At 48.1% G+C, this 22,184-nt stretch overlaps 1 protein-coding gene across 4 annotated transcripts in view; it reads right to left on the reverse strand.

Annotated features, from left to right (window-relative positions):
* Positions 1-22,184, reverse strand: part of LOC135048372 (zinc finger protein ZFP2-like) — a 45,826-nt gene that overhangs the window by 16,618 nt on the left and 7,024 nt on the right. The gene's annotated exons all lie outside the window — the stretch shown is intronic.

The raw sequence follows: 22,184 nt of genomic DNA on the forward strand, positions 1-22,184 counted from the left end.
CTGAGCCGGTATTTGATCTCCTGGATACTGCAGATCCTGAGACTGATACAGCACCTGGAAAGATCGAGGGGAATCCTTGGTATATTAACATGCTGTTTAGGGTGGACATTTCATGACACCCCATGAAATCCGGTACGCATACTAGCCCAATCCTTGGTGGATTGCTGTATATGTATTTAAGTTTATTATCCTAAATCCTTTGTGGGAAATACCGATTTTATATATAAATTTTAAATTTCTTGAATAAAAACAATATTACTCTATATATTCTCCTTTCTTTTCTGTTTTTGGGGTCCACATGAAATTGGTTTCCCATTTGGAGAAAGGAGAGACTAAGAGAACAAGAAATTGGACATCTGAGGTTGGAGTCCGCTCGTTGAAATTATATTTGGACTATATCACTAAAATATCCCAGTAAATAAAGGGGAGAGTGGAACATTGAGGATATTTTTATATCTGTTAACCCCGTTTTTACCCGGTCACCAAGAGGGTGCGCAAGGTGGTCCACACTTGTTGTTATTGACTTCGCTAACACTTGCCTCCCGGTTGCCATGGCGACGTGGCAGCACAGAGCAGGAGATCCTAACAGTACCCCCCCTCTGACGAGGGGTCAAAGAACCCCTACCACCGAGTTTATCGGGTAACTGCGAGAAGAAAGAGCGTATCAGTCTGGGGGCATGAAGATCACAACTGCGCACCCACGACCGCTCCTCCGGGCCATACCCCTTCCAGTGCACCAAAAATGACAGCCGACCCCGAACCATCTTGGAGTCAAGAACCCTTTCAACCACAAACTCCCTCTGACCCCGTATCAGAAGAGGAGAAGGTCTTCTACTGGAAGAAGGATTACTAACCGCCAGTTTTAAAAGGGAACAATGAAATGTTTTATTAATACCCAAAGAACGGGGCAGTTCTAACTGAAATGCCACCGGATTGATAACCCTGGTGATCTTATAAGGGCCGATGAACCGGGGGCCTAACTTATGAGATGGCTGTCTCAACTTCAAATTCTTGGTGGACAACCAGACGAAGTCTCCTAATTTGAAGCTGCAGGGTCTTCTCCACTTATCAAAAACCCTTTTGGTCACTAATGACACAGACACAAGGGCTTTCTTCACTTTCCTCCAAATACCCCTAAGGGCCGAAACCACAGAGGAACCACCAGGCGTGGAATCCAGGGGGTCAAAAGAATTGGCCTTAGGATGATGCCCATACACACAAATGAAGGGAGAGATCCCTGTAGCAGAGTGAGCCGCGTTGTTATAGGCAAACTCCGCCATGGACAGATGAGCAACCCAGTCAGTATGACACTTGGAGACATAACACCTGAGGAACTGCTCCAAGGACTGGTTCACCCTCTCAGTCTGCCCATTAGACTGTGGATGGTAGCCTGACGACAAACTCACAGAAATCTGGAGATCAGAACAAAATGCCCTCCAGAATTTGGCCACAAACTGGGATCCACGGTCAGAGACCACATCAAGTGGCAACCCGTGGAGGAGCACAACATGCTGCATAAATAACTCAGACAGGCGTCTGGCCGATGGCAACCCAACCAATGGAACAAAATGCGCCATCTTCGAAAACCTGTCAACGACAACCCAAATGGCTGTCATCCCCGCGGATTTAGGCAAGTCCACCACAAAATCCATGGAAATGTGGGTCCATGGCTTAGATGGAATAGAGAATGGATGTAATGGGCCGACAGGAACCCCTCTAGGAGTTTTATTTCGGGCACAAACGTCACATGCCCGAACCCACTGATCCACATCCCTAGCCACCGAGGGCCACCACACCGCCCTAGATAGCAACTCCCGAGTTCTGGCAATACCCGGATGCCCTGCCGACCTCTTGGCATGGAATTCCAGGAACACTCGCTGTCTTAATCTAGGAGGCACAAAGAAGAGACCTACCGGAAGGTCTGGAGGAGCCTGCTCCTGTGCTCTAAGGACTAATGACAAGAGGTCCTGGGTAATGCCCACTTTAATACATGATGGGGACACAATGGGTAATGGCTCCTCGGTGGTCTCTTGGACTGGAGCAAAACTCTGCGAGAGCGCATCAGCCTTGATGTTTTTTGACCCAGGGCGATATGTTATCAAAAAATTAAAGCGAGCAAAAAACAAAGCCCATCGTGCCTGCCTGGCATTGAGCCGCTTCGCTGACTCTAAATATGCCAGATTCTTATGGTCGGTGAGAATTGAGACCACAAACTTAGCCCCCTCAAGCCAGTGTCTCCACTCCCCGAGTGCATCCTTTATAGCCAACAATTCCCGGTTAACCACATCATAATTCATCTCGGCAGACGAAAATTTACGGGAAAAGTAAGCACAGGGATGAAGGCGATTATAAGACACCCCCATCTGAGAGAGCACTGCCCCAATACCTATCTCAGAGGCATCCACTTCCACCACAAAAGGACGCTCTGGATCTGGGTGTCGCAGCACCTTGGCCGAGACAAATGCCCTTTTGAGACGGGCAAAGGCCGCTTTGGCCTCACAAGACCAGTGAGCAACATCCGCCCCTTTCTTAGTGAGTGCCACCAAGGGGGCCACTATAGACGAAAATCCAGCGATAAATCGTCTATAAAAATTCGCAAAGTCCAGAAAACGCTGAAGCGCCTTCAAACTAGTGGGCTGCACCCAATCCAGGACTGCCTGTACCTTAGAACCCTCCATTTGGAAACCTTCTGAGGAGATAATGTACCCTAGAAATGCGATTTGCTGGACTTCAAATTCGCACTTCTCCAGCTTCGCCCCAAGCTGGTGGTCTCTGAGTTTCTGGAGGACTAAGCGTACATGCTTCCGATGTTCCTCCAGGGAATGGGAGAAGATTAATATGTCATCTAGATAAACAACTAAGAATCTATCCAAATATTCCCTGAGCACATCGTTCATGAATTCCTGGAAGACTGCCGGGGCATTACAGAGCCCAAAAGACATCACCAAATATTCATAATGCCCTGAGTGGGTATTAAAGGCAGTCTTCCATTCATCCCCCTCTCTTATTCGGATTAGATTGTAAGCACCGCGTAGGTCAATCTTAGAAAAATTGGTGGCAGTACGAAGCTGGTCAAACAAAACCGAAATGAGAGGCAGTGGGTACGAATTTTTAATCGTGATACGGTTCAATTCCCTGAAGTCATTGCAGGGTCACAACGAACCGTCCTTTTTACCCACGAAGAATAACCCCGACCCAACTGGGGACTGTGAGGGTCTGATAAATCCTTTAGCCAAGTTCTCCTGAATGTACTCTGCCATAGCCTGTGCCTCAGGACGTGACAGGTAAGTACAACCTGCTCTTGGGAAGCTTAGCATCCGGCAACAAATCAATGGCACAGTCATAGGGGCGATGGGGATGTAGTACCGCCGCAACTTTTTTGGAGAACACATCCGCAAAATCTGCATAACATCCTGGCAAACTTAGCTGCGAGAGCCTGACTGGAAGGCTCAAGCAACTCCTGAAACAATCACTACCCCAACTAAGAATCTCCCCAGAGACCCAGTCAAATTGAGGGTTATGGGCCCTTAACCAGGGTAATCCCAAAACCAATGGGGCAAAAGAACAGACAGTCTCATAGAAAGACAATTTTTCAGAGTGTGTGGCTCCAATAAACAAAGGAATTTGGCTGGTGCAGGAGGTAATTTTACCCTGGGACAATGGTTCCCCGTTTAACCCACAGATCTCAATTTCCGATGCCAAAGGTACTAAGGGAACAGAGTGCTCCAGGGCGAATTGACGGTCCATGAAAACCCCATCGGCCCCACTGTCAACAAAGGCCTCAGTCTTGACAGTTTGGCCGAGGATCTCCAAAGTCACCGGAATGAGAAAAGTATTTTTGGGAAATTCTGACTTCTGGCCTGACAGGATATTTCCCATCACCCTCAGGCCCTGAAGTTTTCCAGCTTTTCTGGGCATGATACTACAACATGACCTTTATTCCCACAGTACAAACACAAACCCTGCTGTCTCCTCCGCGTCTTCTCACACGAGGAGAGGCGGGTAGCCCCAATCTGCATAGGCTCCTCTGAATATTCCTCAGAGTCTGAGGTTCCCTTGGGAAAAAAGGAAACTGCGGTCTCCCTTTCAAGCCTACGCTCTCTCAGCCGTCTATCCACCTGGATGGATAACTGCATGAGCTGATCTAAGCTATCAGGCGAGGGATATTGTACCAGTTGGTCCTTTATCTGGTCAGAAAGACCCCTTCGGTACTGGTTTCTCAGGGCTGGGTCATTACACTGGGTATCATGAGCCAACCTCCAAAACTCAGTACTATAAACCTCAGTTGGCCGTCGCCCTTGCTTAAGGACCGTAATCTGAGCCTCGGCTGAAGCCATCTTGTCAGGGTCATCATACAAAATGCCCAGTGCCGTTAAAAAAGCATCAACACTTTTAAGCGACGGACAGTCAGGCTGCAACCCATATGCCCAGAGCTGTGGGTCTCCTTGTAGCAAGGAAACCACCATGCCCACCCGCTGAATCTCCGACCCAGAAGACTGGGGCCTAAGCCTGAAATATAGCTTACAACTCTCCTTGAAACAAAAGAACTGCGAGCGATCTCCAGAAAAACGATCCGGGAGATTTACTTTCGTCTCCTTAACCCCTGAACTTGCCGCTGCTGCTGCGGGAGCTCTGCTAGCGGCCTGCGGGGTGTTCATTTTAATAGACATCTCATTAAATTGTCGAGTCAGGACCTGCACCTGATCGACCACCTGTTGCAAAGTATTTTGAGGGGTATGCTCCATATTCCCACAAAATTTCAACAGGCGTAAGGCTGCTGAATATGTTACGCACACCAGTGCTAACAGCAGTATACCGGTGTATGAACAGAGAGGGATGCGGAGCAAACAAACTCACAGACAGTATAACATAACATACACAGAAGGTGATGGAATAAAATGGTGACTGGAAAAGAGCGAACATAGTCCCACTGCACAAAAGTGGAAGCAAGGAAGAGGCAAACAACTACAGACCAGTGAGTCTTACATCAGTAGTAGGGAAATTGATGGAAACACTCCTAAAAGAAAGAGTTGTAGATCATCTCAAATCCAGCAATATACTGGATCCCAAACAGCATGGATTCACTGGGGGGAGATCATGTCAAACAAATCTTATTGACTTTTTTGTTTGTGTGACTAAAGTGATGGATAAAGGTGGAGCCATGGATATAGTTTATCTAGACTTTAGTAAGGCTTTTGATACAGTTCCACATCGCAGACTGCTAAATAAACTTGAAAGTTTGGGATTGGATATTAGGATTATTGAATGGATAAGATCTTGGTTGAAGGATAGAAAACAGAGAGTTGTGGTAAATGGAGTGCATTCACAGGAGGGAAATGTTACCAGTGGAGTACCCCAGGGATCTGTACTTGGACCAGTGCTTTTTAATATCTTTATTGGTGACATTGCAAATGGCATTAAAGGGAAAGTATGCCTTTTTGCAGATGACACAAAGGTATGCAACAGGGTAGACACACCAGGTGGGGTAAAACAAATGATTGATGATCTAAGTAGACTAGAGGAATGGTCAAGAGTCTGGCAATTACAGTTTAATGCCCAAAAATGCAAAATCATGCACTTGGGTCTCAAAAATCCAAAGGCTAAATATAGTATTAATGGCACTATACTGAAAACTACTGAGGAGGAAAGGGATCTAGGAGTCACTATTTCAGATGACTTAAAAGCAGGTAAGCAATGTAACAAGGCAATGAGGAAGGCTAGTCAGATGCTTGGCTGCATTGGGAGAGGAATCAGCAGCAGAAAGAAAGAAGTAATAATGCCACTGTATAGGTCATTGGTACGGCCTCATCTAGAATACTGTATTCAGTTCTGGAGGCCATATCTTCAAAAGGATATTAATACATTAGAAACTGTACAAAGGAGGGCAACTAAAATGGTGCATGGCTTACATCACAAAACATACCCATAAAGACTAAGAAATCTCAATATGTATAGTTTGGAGCTGAGAAGGGAAAGGGGGGACATGATAGAAACTTTCAAATATATGAAGGGTTTTAACAAAGTCCAGGAGGGAAACATTCTCCAAATGAAGAGAAGCAATAGGACACGAGGACATGTACTGAGACTGGAGGGGGGGAGGTTCAGGGGAAATTTGCGGAAAAATTATTTCACAGAAAGGGTAGTGGACAAGTGGAATAGCCTTCCATCAGAGGTGGTAGAGGCTAAGACAGTAGAGCAATTTAAACATGCATGGGATAGACATAAGGATATCCTTACAAAGAAATAAGGATCAAATAAGGTTAGTGATAAAAAAAAAAAAAAAAAAAGGGGCAGACTAGATGGGCCAAGTGGTTCTTATCTGCCGACAAATTCTATGTTTCTATGTAATAACTAATAAACACAAAGTGAACGGAGAAGCCGGAAAGGCTCAGGAACTGGGTGTCTCCCTAGTGTCAGGAATGCTCAGATGGAATAGAGCGGACAATGAAGCGAGATGTAGTGATTTAACATGTGGAGCACCCGAAATGATGTTGCTAAGAGCAACAGAAAAGACCCCAAAGGGTTACCAACGGGTGTGGAAATAAACTACTTGGTCAGAGATAGAAATATAGACACAAGGAGAGTATCCACAATCCTAACCCCCACTTGCAGGGGACAGGTTCAGCTTACTGCCACTAAACTGACACCTGGACGCCCTGCACAGTGAGAGAGGATTAAGCAGGCAGGTCTGAGAGTACAGCCGCAAACCTGCAGGGTTCACAGAATAGCAAAAGAACCCCAGCAGGTTAAACAACTGACTCCAGTCTTACTGCTAGGTCCAGATTGGCAGAATGAAGTACCGAATCCCAAGGCCTATATGCAGTAAGCAACAAGTAAATACAAAGTCACACAGTACTAGCTAATTCTCTGGAACTGACTAACAAACAAAGATTCAGAAGCATTTGCCTAGCCTGAGAGGATGGTTTATATAGCAGGTGCTGTCCACGCCCCACTCAGACCTCACAGACTGTGAGCACAAAACCAGCGCCGGATTCCCTGCCGTGCACAGAGCCTGTAACCACTGCACAGTAAAAACTCGGACCGGAGTATCAGCTGCGCTCAGGTTACTTCACTAACACTTGCCTCCCGGTTGCCATGGTGACGTGGCAGCACAGAGCAGGAGATCCTAACACTGACTTTTACCAAACACAACCTTTGTGTAACTTAAACAATAACTATGGGGGTGATTCCGAGTTGTTCGCTCGCTAACTGCTTTTTGCAGCATTGCACACGCTAGGCCGCCTCCCACTGGGAGGGTATCTTAGCTTAGCAGAATAGCGAATGAAAGATTAGCATAATTGCGAATAGAAATTTCTTAGCAGTTTCTGAGTAGCTCCTGGCCACATACAGGACAAACAGAGCCTCTGTTTTCCTCACCCGAGCCGTTCTGGCTACATAAATTTTCAAAGCTCTGACCACATCAAGGGACTTTGAATTAGCCAACGCTTCAGTAGCCACAGGCACCACAATAGGTTGGTTCATGTGAAATGAAGAAACCACCTTTGCTAGAAATTGTTAACGAGTACTCAACTCCACTCTATCCTCATGGAAAATCAGATAGGGGCTTTTGTGAGACAAAACCGCCAATTCGGACACCCGCCTTGCGGATGCCAAGGCCAATAGCATGACCACTTTCCAAGTGAGAAATTTCAACTCAACCCTTTGTAAAGGTTCAAACCAATGTGACGTAAGGAACTGTAACACCACGTTAAGGTCCCACGGTGCCACTGGGGGCACAAATGGAGGTTGTATGTGTAGTACGCCTTTCACAAAGGTCTGTACTTCTGGAAGCAAAGCCAATTCCCTTTGAAAGAAAATTGATAATCCTGAAACCTGCACTTTAATGGAGCCTAACTTCAGGCCTGTATCCACACCCGCTTGCAATAAATGGAGGAACCGACCCAGCTGAAATTCTTCCGTAGGAGCCTTCTTGGATTCACACCAAGACACATATTTTCTCCAAATAAGGTGATAATGCTTCGCCGTTACCTTCTTTCTAGCCTTAAGTAGAGTGGGGATGACTTCCCCGGGAATACCCTTTCTGGCTAGGATTTGGCGTTCAACTGCCATGCCGTCAAATGCAACCGCGGTAAGTCCTGGAACATGCATGGTCCCTGCTGTAACAGATCCTGTCTTAGAGGAAGAGGCCAGGGATCTCCTGTGAGTAATTCCTGAAGATCCGGATACCAGGCCCTCCGTGGGCAATCTGGAACAACGAGTATTGCCTGGACCCTTGTACTTCTTATGATCCTTATCACCTTTGGGATGAGTGGAAGTGGAGGGAACACAAAGACTGACTGAAACACCCACGGTGTCACCAGAGCGTCTACCGCTACTGCTTGAGGGTCCCTCGAACTGGAACAATATGTCGGCAGCTTCTTGATGAGGCGCGACGCCATCATGTCTATTTGAGGAAGTCCCCAACAACTTGTCACTTCTGCAAAGACCTCTTGATGAAGACCACACTCTCCTGGATGGAGATCGTGTCTGCTGAGGAAGTCTGCTTCCCAGCTGTCCACGCCTGGAATGAAGACCGCTGACAGAGCGCTTGCATGCTTTTCCGCCCAGCGAAGGATCCTGGTGGCCTCCGTCATCGCCGCTCTGCTCTTCATCCCACCCTGGCGTTTTATGTGCGCCACGGCTGTTATGTTGTCCGACTGAATCAGGACGTGCAGGTCGCGAAGAAGATGTTCCGCTTGTAGCAGGCTGTTGTAAATTGCCCTTAATTCCAGAATGTTTATGTGCAGACAAGCCTCCTGGCTTGACCATTTTCCCTGGAAATTTTTTCCCTGTGTGACTGCTCCCCAACCTCGGAGACTCGCGTCCGTGGTCACCAGAATCCAATCTTGGATGCCGAACCTGCGACCTTCTAGAAGGTGAGAACTTTGGAGCCACCACAGGAAAGAAACCCTGGTCCTGGGCGACAGAGTTATTTTCCGGTGCATCTGTAGATGGGACCCTGACCACTTGTCCAGTAGGTCCCACTGAAACGTTCTTGCATGGAACCTGCCAAACAGAATGGCCTCGTAGGCCGCCACCATTTTCCCCAGCACTCGAGTGCATTGATGAATCAACACTCTTGGCGGTTTCAGAAGTTCCTTGACCATGTTCTGGATTTCCTGAGCTTTTTCTAACGGGAGAAAATCCTCTGCCGTTCCGTGTCCAGGATCATGCCCAAAAACGACAGCTGAGCTGTCGGAATAAACTGTGACTTTGGCAAATTTAGGAGCCAGCCATGCTGTTGCAGCACCTGCAGGGAGAGCGCAAGGCTTTTTAGCAACTGCTCCTGTGATCTCACCTTTATCAGGAGATCGTCCAAGTACGGGATAATTGTGACCCCTTGCTTGCGCAGGAGTACCATCATTTCCACCATTACCTTGGTGAAAATCCTCGGGGCCATGGAAAGACCAAACGGCAACGTCTGAAATTGGTCGTGACAATCCTGAACAGTGAACCTCAGGTACGCCTGATGAGGAGGATAAATGGGGACATGCACATAAGCATCCATTATGTCGACTGACACCATAAAATCCCCCCCCCCCCTTCAGACTAGAGATCACCGCTCGGAGAGACTCCATCTTGAATTTGAAACTTTTCAAATACACATTGAGGGATTTTAAATTCAGAATTGGTCTGACCGAGCCGTCCGGCTTCGGGACCACAAACAGGCTTGAATAAAACCCTTCTCCTCGCTGTGACGGGGGAACCTCAACAATGATCCGCTGCTGACACAGCTTTTGTATTGCCGCACACACTACCTCTCTTTCCGGAAAAGAAGCTGGCAAGGCCGATTTGAAAAATTAGCATGGGGGAACGAATTGAAACTCCAGCTTGTAACCTTGGGTCACAATTTCCAGTACCCAAGAATCCAGGCCCGAGAGAAGCAAGACCCGACTGAAGAGTTGAAGACGCGCTCCCACCGATGCGGACTCCCGCAGGGGAGCCCCAGCGTCATGCGGTGGATTTGGCAGAAGCCGGGGAGGACTTCTGCTCCTGGGAGCTTGCCACAGCCGGCGATATTTTTCCTCTTATCTCTTTCCGCAAGGAAGGATGACCCACGTCCTTTCCGGAATTTCTGCGACCGAAAGGACTGCAATTGATATGCAGGCGTTTTCTTTTGCTGTGGAGGAACAAAAGGCAGAAAAGAGGACTTACCCGCGGTAGTTGTAGAAACCAGGTCCGCAAGGCCTTCACCAAACAAAACCCCACCCTTATAGGGCAGAGCCTCCATAGCCTTCTTAGAATCAGCATCACCATTCCATTGATGAGTCCACAACGCCCTTGTAGCCGAGACTGCCATGGCATTGGCCCTTGATCCCAAGAGGCCAATATCTCTCGCCGTCTCTTTTAAATAGACTGCAGCATCCCTGATGTGACCCAGAGTCAACAGCACGCTATCTCGATCCAGGGTGTCTATGTCCGATGACAAGTTATCCGCCCACTTTTCAATCGCATTACTCACCCACGCCGAAGCGACAGCCGGTCTGAGGAGTGTACCTGTCGTGACATAAATAGATTTCAAGGTAGCTTCCTGCCTCCGATCAGCAGGATCTTTAAGGGTCGCCATTTCAGGAGATGGTAGCGCCACTTTCTTGGATAAGCGCGCTAGAGCTTTGTTTACCGTGGGTGTGGCCTCCCACTCAACCCTATCCTGAGAAGGAAACGGGTATCCCATAGCAATTCCCCTGGGAATGTGCCACCTCTTGTCTAGCGTTTCCCAGGCTTTTTCAAAAAGAGCATTCAGTTCATGAGAGGGAGGGAATGTAACCTCCGGTTTCTTCCCCTTATACACACAGACCCTTGTCTCAGGGACAGCGGGATCTTCCGTAATATGTAACACGTCTTTTATAGCCACAATCATGTACTGAATACTCTTAGCCACCTTAGGATGTTACTTCACATCATTATATTCGACACTGGAATCAGAATCCGTGTCGGTATCAGTGTCTGCTATCTGGGTAAATGAACGTTTTTGGCACCCCGAGGGGGCCTGAGAGTGTGGTACCACGTCTCCCATGGATTGCCTCCATGCTTGGTTCTGAGACTCAGATTTGTCCAACCTCTTATGCAACAAAGCCAGACTGGTATTCAACACATTCCACATATCAACCCAATCAGCAGTCGGCGGTGCCGACAGAGTCGCTCCTTCATTTTGTTCAGCTCTCACACTAACCTCCTCCTGGGAAGAGCATTCAGTTTCTGCCATGCCGACACACGTACCGACACCCCCACACACACTGGGCTAAAGGGGACACACCCACAATAAGGCCTTTCAGAGAGACAGAGAAGGAGTTTGCCAGCTCACGCCCAGCGCCACACCTGTCTGAAAAGCACAATGCCCCAGACCTATAAGCGCTTGTAATATAATACAACCAATCACCAAATTATGTGCCCCCCCCCCCCTTCATTTTTAGCACCCTGTTACTTGTGACAGCAGTGAAGGGCCAGGAGCAGCGTCTCTGCAGCAAGCTGTAGAGAGAAGATGGCGCTGGTCAGAGCTGAGGAGGAAGCCCTGCCCCCTACAAGGCGCGCTTCGGTCCCGCTATAATAATACTGGCGGGGGTCTCAAAACAGTGCCTATGCACTTTATTTTAGCCAGATATTGCCCAAAAGAGGTTTATATTGCAGCCCAGGGCGCACACCCATGCAGTGCCTGTGTGTGCGGGAGCAATGGCGTGCAGCGTGACCGCTGCGCGGTACCTCAGGAAGACTGAAGTCCTTGTCGCCTTCAGATGTCTTCTTTGCTTTGGTTACTCACCTGTCTTCGATCTTCTGGCTCTGTGAGGGGGACGGCAGCGCGGCTCCGGGAACGAGCAGCTAGGCGACCCAAGTGATCGGACCCTCTGGAGCTAATGGTGTCCAGTAGCCTAAGAAGCAGAGCCTATCAGTCTCACAGAGGTAGGTCTGCTTCTCTCCCCTCAGTCCCACGATGCAGCCAGCAGTGCTCCCTGAAAAAATTAAATCTAACCAAAGTCTTTTAGAGAAACCCAGGAGAGCTCCCCTATAGTGTGACCAGTCTCCTCTGGGCACAGAATCTAACTGGGGTCTGGGGGAGGGGCATAGAGGGAGGAGCCAGTTCACACCCATTCAAGGTCTTATAGTGTGCCCATGTCTCCTGCGGATCCGTCTATACCCCATGGTCCTTTTGGAGTCCCCAGCATCCTCTAGGACGAAGGAGAAATTGAACTTTTTGGCCACAACCATAAACGTTACGTTTGGAGAGGAGTCCACAAGACCTATGATGAAAGGTACACCATTCCTACTGTGAAACACGGAGGTGGATCGCTGATATTTTGGGGATGTGTGAGCTACAAAGGCACTGGAAACTTGGTCAAAATTGATGGCAAGATGAATGCAGCATGTTATCAGAAAATACTGGAGTAACATTTTGCACTCATCAGCCCGGAAGCTGCGCATGGGACATACTTGAACGTTCCAACATGACAATGATCCAAAACACAAGGCCAAGTCGACCTGTCATTGGCTACAGCAGAATAAAGTTAAGCTTCTGGAGTGGCCATCTCAGTCTCCTGACCTCAATATCATTGAGCCACTCTGGGGAGATCTCAAACGTGCAGTTCATGCAAGACAGCCCAAGAATTTACAGGAACCGCAAGCTTAAGTGGGGCCAACCACAAGAGTGACCCCACTTAACCTCGCGGTCTACCGCAGACCGCAAAGTTCCCACCATTGGATACAACGGAGCGCCTATGCGCTACATTGTATCTACAGTGCGCAGCCTGACTGACAGCTCAGGAGAGTGCCATGACGTGGCGCTCCCTGATTGGCTGAAGGGACCCTCTTTGACAGCAGTCACGGGGGTCCCGCCAGTGCGTGGTTCGGTAATCCGTTTTTTTTATTTTGCCAAGTCCCTGGATTACAAACTTAAAGAGGACCGATCTACACAGGATTTTTTGTGAGTATAATTTTATTTACAGGTACCCCGGGATTCTACTGGAGATGAGGACCGACTGCTTCATGTCAACATAGGTAAGTATGTATGAATGTAATGTGTAATGTATGTTTAATCAAATTTTACTATCAAGGTGTGTGTGGGTTTTTTTTTATTTGGGTATTTTTTTGTAGTAGAACTACAGGTACCAGTGTGCCCCCCCCCCCCCCGCATGCTGGTACTTGTGGTTCTCCAAATACCAGCTTGCGGTGGAGGCTTGCTGGGACTTATAGTTCTGCTACAAAAAACAATATTCTTTTTTTTAGACAAAAGGCTATCAGCCTCCCATCCGCCGCCCTTGGATGGGGGGGGGGCCTCAGGCTTCACCCCTGGCCCTTGGGTGGCTGGAGGGGGGGTCCCCTTGATTTAAGGGGCCCCCACTCCTCCAAGGTACCCCGGCCAGGGGTGACTAGTTGGGGATTTAATGCCAGGACCGCAGGGACCAATATAAAAGTGTCCCCCGGCTGTGGCATTATCTCTCTGACTAGTGGAGCCCGGTGCTCGTGTTAAAAATACAGGGGACCCCTACGCTTTTTGTCCCCGGTATTTTTTGCACCAGGACCAGGCGCAGAGCCCTGTGCTGGTTGTTAAAATATGGGGGGAAACCCCTGTCAATTTCCCCCCCGTATTTTTACAACCAGGACCAGCTCAAAGAGCACGAGGCTGGTTATGCTTAGGAGGGGGGACTCCACGCAAATTTTTTTTGAGATTTTTAACACTTTAATTTAGCAAGATGATTTCCACAACTTTCTCTTGTGGAAATCATCTTGCTGAATCCTTCTTTGGGACGACGTACCAGATAAAAGATATCTTTATGGGCACACGGGAAAGGAAGCTAATGTAAGTTGTCCTGCATACCTATATATCATGTGAAGTCTTTTGGGGGCCTTTCCGCTACTGAATATCTTCATGCAGTAAAAGATACCTTTATGGACACGCAAGACAGAAATATCCTGTAAGTGTGTACCGTTTTTATTTGTGTGGGGACAGCACATTGTTTCAGATATAAAGATACCTTTATGGACACGCGTGATAGAAATTAGCTGTAAGTGTAATTCCACAGAGAGATAAAGTAGTGGATCCCACAGAAACTACAAAGGATCACCTTCAGATTTATGTGTACTATGCAGCGCTAGTTCCTGCTTCTTCTTTTTGTATATTCCAGTAGTGAGATTCAAACCAGCACACACAACCAAGAGGAAAGCCAAGCTAACCAAACTTGAAAAGGAACAGCAATGGCTGAACCAACAATAATACTTTACCAAGTAACAGTGCAGAAAAACGAAGCACCGGGCGGGTGCCCAGCATCCTCTACGCACTACGAGAAAAGGATTTACCGGTAGGTAATTACAATCCTATTTTCTCTTACATCCTAGAGGATACTGGGGTCCATTTAGTACCATGGGGATGCACCAAAGCTCCCAAAACGGGTGGGAGAGTGCGGAGGTTCCTGCAGAACTGATTGATCAAACTGAAGGTCATCAGCGGCCAAAGCATCGCACTTGTAGAACTTAGCAAACGTGTTCGACCCTGACCAAGTAGCCGCTCATCAAAGCTGTAAAGCCGAGACACCCCGGGCAGCTGCCTAGGAAGAAACCACCAACCGAGTAGAGTGGGCCTGAACCGATTTCGGCACCGGCAAGCCTGCCGTAGAATAAGCATGCTGGATAGTAAGCCTGATCCTGCGATCAATAGACTGCTTTGAAGCAGGGCACCCAATTTTATCGGGATCATAGAAAACAAACAGCGAGTCAGATTTTCTGTGACAAGCCGTCCACTTCACATAAACTTTCAAAGCCCTCACAACATCTAAGGACTTTGAAGAAGCAGAGGTGTTGGTAATCACCGTAACCACAACAGGCTGGTTGATGTGAAATGCAGACACCACCTTAGGAAGGAACTGCTAACGAGTTCTGAGCTCAGCGCGATCCTCATGAAAAATCAAGTAGGGGCTCTTGTGAGACAATGTCGCCAGTTCCGACACGCGCCTTGCCGAAGCCAGGGCCAACAGTGTAACTGTCTGCCACGTAAGAAACTTAACGTCCGCTGCCTGTAAAGGCTCAAACCAATCCGATTGGAGGAACTGCAACACCATGTTGAGATCCAAAGGTGCCATAGGAGGCACAAAGGGCGGTTGGATGTGCAGAACACCCTTCAAAAAAGTCTAAACCTCAGGAAGAGATGCCAATTGCTTCTGAAAGAAAATGGACAAGGCCGAAATCTGGACTTTCAAGGAGCCCAAACGGAGGCCCACATCCACTCCTGCCTGCAGAAAAAGGAGAAATCGTCCCAGCTTAAATTCCATCACAGGAATTTTCCTGTTCTCACACCAAGAGACTTATTTCTTCCAAATACGGTGGTAATGTTTAGCCGTTACCCCCTTTCTGGCTTGGATCAAGGTTGGAATAACCTTATCCGGAATCCCTTTCTGGGCTAGAATTTGACGCTCAACCTCCATGCCGTCAAACTTAGCCGCGGTAAGTCTTGATAGACGAATGTAGAAGATCCTCTCGAAGAGGAAGAGGCCACAGGTCCTCCAGGAGCAACTCCAGTAGATCCGCGTATCAGGCCCTTCTTGGCCAGTCCAGAGCAATAAGAATTGCTTGAACCTTTTCCCTTTTTATTCTTTTGAGAATCCTTGGGATTAACGGAAGTGGTGGAAACAAGTAGACCATCTGGTAGACCCACTGAGTCACCAGAGAGTCCGCTAGCCACTGCTTGCGGGTCTCTCAACCTGGAACAATATCGCTTAAGCTTCTTGTTGAGATGAGAGGCCCTCTTGTCGATTTGGGGAATTCCCCACCGAAGTGCCAGGGACTCGAACACCTGCGGGTGAAGGCCCCACTCTCCTGGATGGAGGTCATGTCTGCCGTGGGAGTTCGCTTCCCAGTTGTCCACTCCCGGAATGAAGATTGCCAACAACGCCACCGCATGTCTTCATGCCCAGAGGAGAATCCTTTTTACCTTTAACATTGCAGTTCTGCTTTTCGTTCCGCCTTGTCGGTTTATGTATGCTACTGCCGTAACATTGTCCGACTGAACTTGTATGGCCTGATCTTGAAGAAGATGGGATGCCTGTAGAAGGGCGTTGTATACGGCCCCAAGTTCCAGAATGTTCACCGGAAGAATAGATTCTTGACTTGACCATTTTGCTTGGAACTGTTCCCCTTGGGTGACTGCTCCCCAACAACAGAGGCTTGCGTCTGTGGGTAGCAGAATCCAATTTTGAATCCTGAACCTTCGGTCTTCGGTTAGGTGAGAAGTCTGAAGCCACCACAGAATAGAAATCCTGGCTCTTGGCGACAGACGTATCATCTGGTGCATGTGGAGATGCGATCCGGACCATTTGTCCAACAGATCCAGCTGGAAGGGCCTTACGTGAAACATTCCATATTGCAGAGATCAGTAAGGGGCCACCATCTTCCCCAAGAGGCGAATGCACAGGTGCACCGAAATCCGGGTCGGCCTTAGAACGTCCCGTACAATCGACTGGATCACCAATGCCTTTTCCATTGGGAGGAATACCCTCCGCGCCTCCGTATCCAGTATCATTCCCAGGAACTAAATCCTCCGTGTTGGTTCCAGGTGAGATTTTGGCAGGTTCAGAATCCACCCGTGATCCTGGAGTAACGTCGTTGAGAGGGCAATGCTGTGTAACAACTTCTCCCTGGACGGTGCTTTGATTAGCAGGTCATCAAGGTACGGTATTATGTTCACTCCCCGCAAGTGGAGGAGCAACATCAACTCTGCCATCACCTTGGTGAACACCTGTGATGCCATAGAGAGTCCAAATGGCAGTGCCTGGAACTGGTAGTGGCATTCCTGTAACGCAAACCTGAGATAAGCCTGATGAGGCGGCCAAATCGGGACATGAAGGTACGCATCCTTGATGTCCAGAGACATCAGGAATTCCCCATCCTCTAGACCTGAGATCACCGCTCTCAGAGACTCCATCTTGAATTTGAACACCTTTAAATATGGGTTCAGAGACTTGAGGTTTAAAATGGGTCATACCGGACCGTTCAGTTTCGGCACTACAAACAGTTTGGAATCATAACCCTTGTTTTTTAGGTGAGGTGGAACTGGAACAATCACCTGAGTCTGTACCAGTTTTTGAATTGCTGCCTGTAAGGTCAAACTTGCTTCTGGAGAAGCTGGTAAGCCGGATTTGAAGAATCTGGGAGGTGGTAGTTCTTGAAATTCCAGTCTGTATCCCTGTGCGATAAGATTATTCACCTAGGGATCTAGGCATGACGTTGCCCAGATGTGACTGAAATAATGTATCCGGGCTCCCACCTGCCTGTCTTCCAGGCAGTGTGGTCCACTGTCATGCTGAAGGCTTTGAGGAAGCAGTACCAGAGGTTTGTTCCTGAGAACCTGCAGCTACGGCTATTCTGGGTTTACCTTTACCGCCTCTGAAGGCTGTAGAAGAACCCTTGGACTTGTTTTTAAATTTAGCTGTCCAAAAGGACTGCAAAGTCGGAGCAGAGTAGGTTTTCCTAGCTGGGGAGCTGCAGAAGGAAGGTATGTAGACTTACCCGCAGTGGCCTTAGATATCCAAGTATCTAGTTCATCTCCAAACAGAGCCTCACCCGTGAATGGTAGGCTCTCCACGCCTTTTCTAGAATCTGCATCCGCAGTCCAAGAGCGAAGCCACAATTCCCTGCGTGCTGACACTGCCATGGCAGTGGTGCATGCGTTGAGTAAACCAATTTCTTTTATGGCCTCCACCATGAAGTTAGCAGCATCTTGGATGTGCTGTAGGAGTAAAATAATGTCATCCCTGGTTAGTGAATCTAAATCTTCAATTAGATTATCAGACCATCTTGCAATTGCCGTAGTGATTCATGCACAAGCAATATTGGGTCTCTGGGCTACCCCAGCCAACGAGTATATAGATTTGAGAGTGGTCTCAACCTTACGGTCAGCCGCATCCTTTAAGGACGCCACCCCGGGAACCGGTAAGATTATCTTTCGCAACAACCTGGACACAGATGCGTCCACTATCGATGGGTTTTTCCTTTTTTTTCTATCCTCCAAAGTAAAGGGGAAGGAAGAAATTAACCTTTTTGGGATCTGACATTTTTGGTCAGGGTTCACCCAAGCTTCTTCAAAGAGGACATTTAACGCCTTTGAAGCCGGAAAAGTAGCTGAGGATTTCTTTTTTTGTATTAAAGTAATATTCCTCAATTACTTCCTCTGCCCTGACAGGAATATGTAAGACAGTTCTAACCGCATCTATGAGGGCCTGGATACCCTGTGACAGGACAGCATCCCCCCCCACTGGCATCCATATTATCCGGATCCAGATCAGTGTCACCCTGCATGACTTGGGCCAGAGTACACTTTTGTAGGCAAATGGCGAGGGATTGAGACACAGGTATGAGAGCTGAATCTTTGTTGATCAGGTCATCCATAGACTGCCTTAAGAATTGTGTCTCCCTTTCACTATGAGATAGCTTAGTGCAAATATTAGAAATCATCCTTTTAATAGAAGCCAACCACGGGGGTTCAGCCCCACTAGCTTGAGAGGGAGCACTATCTTGGGTGCAGGGTAGTGAGTCCTCAGGGGATGAGAGACATACTGCAGTACAAGAGATACAGTCCCTGGACATGATTGTGAAAGGGACACACACACACACACACACACACACACACAGTATCCTCTAGGACGTAAGAGAAAAGTATTTCCCCAAGACAGGTGTGTCAGGGTGGGCGCACTGTGGATCCTATGGACCTCGAAGAAAAAGAGTTCACCATGGTAAGTCTAACAAAACTCTTGTTTTCTTCATCAGGATCCATAGTGATCCACAGTCCTTACATTGGGGATGTCCTAAAGCAGTTTCCCCTAAGAGTGGGGACGCTCCTGAGTAGACAGGAGAATCCGACGCCCTAAGGAAGCTTCCTGAGAGGCAAAGGTATCAAAAGGCATAAAAACCTCAGGAACGTGTTAATAGAAGACAACGTAGCTGTCTTGCAGAGTTGTTCAGCAGTAGCACCTCAGCGAGCCACCCATGAGGGACCTGCTGAACGTATTGAATGAGCAGAGACCGGAACAGGAAGATCAGCTTGAATGTAAGCCTCTGCAATAGTCATGCAAAGCCACCTGGACAGCGTTTGTTTACTAGCTGGCCAACCTTGCTGATAGAATCCATACAGGACAAATAGAGAATCCGTTTTCCTGATCACTCTGGTACTTTTCACATAAATCCTTATTAACCACCTCCAAGGCCTCACCAGCCAATAGGACTGTTAGGGTCTCCTGCCCTGTGCTGCCACGTCGTCATGGCAACCGGGAGGCAAGTGCTAGCGGAGTAACCTGAGCGCAGCTGATACTCCGGTTCGGGTCTTTTGCTGTGCAGTGGTTACAGGTTCTGCACGGCAGGGGATCCGGTGCTGGTTTTTGTGCTCACAGTCTGTGAGGTCTGAGTGGGGCGTGGACAGCACCTGCTATATAAACCCTCTTCTCAGGTTAGGCAGATGCAGCTGAATCTTTGTTGGTTAGTCAGTTCCTGAAAGTTAGCTAGTACTGTGTAACTTTGTATTTGCTTGTTGCTTACTGCAAATAGGCCTTGGGATTTGGTACTACACTCTGCCAATCCAGACCTAGCAGTAAGACTGGAGTCAGTCGTTTAACCTGCTGGGGTTCTTTTGCTATTCTGTGAACCTAGCAAGTTTGCGGCTGTATTCTCAGACTTGCCTGCCAAAATCGTTTCTCACTGTGCAAGGTGTCCAGGTGTCAGTTTAGTGGCAGTAAGCTGAACCGGTGCACTGCAAGTGAGGACTAGGATTGTGGAGACTCTCCTTGTGTCTATTATTCCATCTCTGACCAAGGAGTTTACTGCCACACCCGTTGGTAACCCTTTAGGGTTTTGCTGTTACCCTTAGCAACAGCATTTCGGGTTCTCTACGTATTAAATCACAACATCTCGCTTCTTTCCATCTGAGCATTCCTAATACTAGGGAGACACCAAGTTTCTTAGCCTTTGGGCTTCTCTGTTCACTTTGTGTTTATTTTGTTACTCTATCACCTTCTGTGTATGTAATGTCATATTCCCCAGTCTGTCTGTGAGTTCATTTGTTTTGCATCCCTCTCCGTTCAGACATCAGTACATTCCTGCTGGCACTGGTGTGCATAACAAGGACTAAAAGGCTGGAACCACTATCTCTGTATTTAGATGAAACTTGGACACCAACTTAGGAAGGTGCCTCACCTTGGTCTGGAGAACTGCCCTATCTTGATGGAAGATCAGAAATGAAGGACAGGAAAGCACTCCTAAATCAGACACCATTCTCATAGAGGCAATAGCCAGGAGATATAACACCTTTACAGACAGCCACTTAAGGTCCACTGACTCTGAAGGCTCAAATGGGGAAGTCTTAAGAGCTTGCCAGACAAGGGATAAATCCCAGGGGCCACTGGATGTACAAAGGGAGGCTGGATATGGAGTATTCCTTGAAAAAAGGTACGCCCATCTTGTAGTGGCGCAATCTGTCATTGAAACCACACTGATAGTGCAGAAACTTGTACTTTCAGGAATGCTAGGCAAAGACCAAGGTCTAACCCTGCTTGTAGAAAGGTCAGTACCTTGGAGACCCTAAAAAGGTAGGAGGGTCATAGCGCCTAGGCGCACACCACTGAAAATAAGCATGTCAAATCAGGTAATAGATGCGGGTTGAAGACGCAAATGGTCTATATCACTGCATCCGAGAACCCCATAGCTCTGAAGACTGATGACTCATGAGCAAAGCCATCAAAGACAGTCGAGCCAGGTTCCGATGCAGACAGGGACCCCGAGACAACAAGTCTGCTCGCTGTGGCAGTAGGAATGGCATGTCTATGGATAAATTTTGCAGATCAGCGGACCAATGGTGCCTAGGCCATATGGGAGTAATCAGTATAATGGGGCCTCCTTCACGTTTAAACTTGCAATGAAATCTGGGTAACAGCGATACTGGAGAAAACAGGTATCCCTGAAGGAAGGTCCACCGTACTGATAAAATGTCCACGAATGCTGCCTGCGGATCTTTGGTCCTGGATCTATAGATTGGGACCTTGTGATTGTGATGCAAGTTCATGAGGTCTACATCCGGCAGACCCCATCTGTTTACCAGGTTCTGGAACACTTCAGGGTGCAGAGCCCATTCGCTGCTGTGGACATTCTGCCGACTGAGGAAGTCTGCTCCCCAGTTGAGGATTCCTGGTAGAAACACAGCTGAGATGGCCGGAAGGTGAGTCTCAGGCCACTGGAGCGTGCGCTCCACCTTTGCCATAGCCAGATGGCTGAGAGTGCCCCCTTGGTGGTCTAGATAGACAACTGCAGTGACATTGTCGAACTGAATCTGAACAGGCCTGCCTTGGAGGAGATCCTGAGCCTGAAAGAAAGCGCTGTAGAGTGCCCGAAGTTCCAGGACGTTGATTGGCAAGCAACTTTTGTCTGGAGTACACCGACCTTGAAGATGTGAGGACCACCCAATCCAGAATCCAAAAAAGGATGTCCTTTCTCTAAGTATGACATCTGTAGCCACCAGGGGGCTTATTTACTAATATTCGTGTTTTAGCCGTTTTTAAGGGTGTTTGATCTCGAATGGTATCGGGTGCATTTTGCTGCAACTTTTTGAATTCTGATACGGTCATTTACTAAGCTACCGAGTTTTCCTCATTCGTTTTTTCCGATGTCGATGTGATTCGTAATGTCAGGCAGTGTTTTACGGGAGTGATGAGTAAAACACTGCCTGACAAAACACAAGAAATCCCGGCCGGATCTGTGAGATCCGTGCAGGGCTTCATTGTGTACATTAAAACAGTTTTTAAAGTGGTAAAAAAATCAGAAAAAAATTGCGTGGGGTCCCCCCTCCTAAGCACAACCAGCCTCGGGCTCTTTGAGCCGGTCCTGGTTGTAAAAATACAGGGGAAAAATTGTCAGGGGATCCCCCTTATTTTAACAACCAGCACAGGGCTCTGCACCTGGGCCTGGTGCCAAAAATACGGGGGACAAAAAGCATAGGGGTCCCCCATATTTTTAACACCAGCACCGGGCTCCACTAGTCAGAGAGATAATACCACAGCCGGGGGACACTTTTATATAGGTCCCTGCGGCCCTGGCATTAAATCCCCAACTAGTCACCCCTGGCCAGGGTACCCTGGAGGAGTGGGGACCCCTTAAATCAAGAGGTCCCGGCCCTCCAGCCACCCAAGGGCCAGGGGTGAAGCCCGAGGCTGTCCCCCCCC

The sequence above is a fragment of the Pseudophryne corroboree genome, unplaced genomic scaffold (assembly GCF_028390025.1).
Source record: "Pseudophryne corroboree isolate aPseCor3 unplaced genomic scaffold, aPseCor3.hap2 scaffold_950, whole genome shotgun sequence".
Lineage (NCBI taxonomy): Eukaryota > Metazoa > Chordata > Amphibia > Anura > Myobatrachidae > Pseudophryne > Pseudophryne corroboree.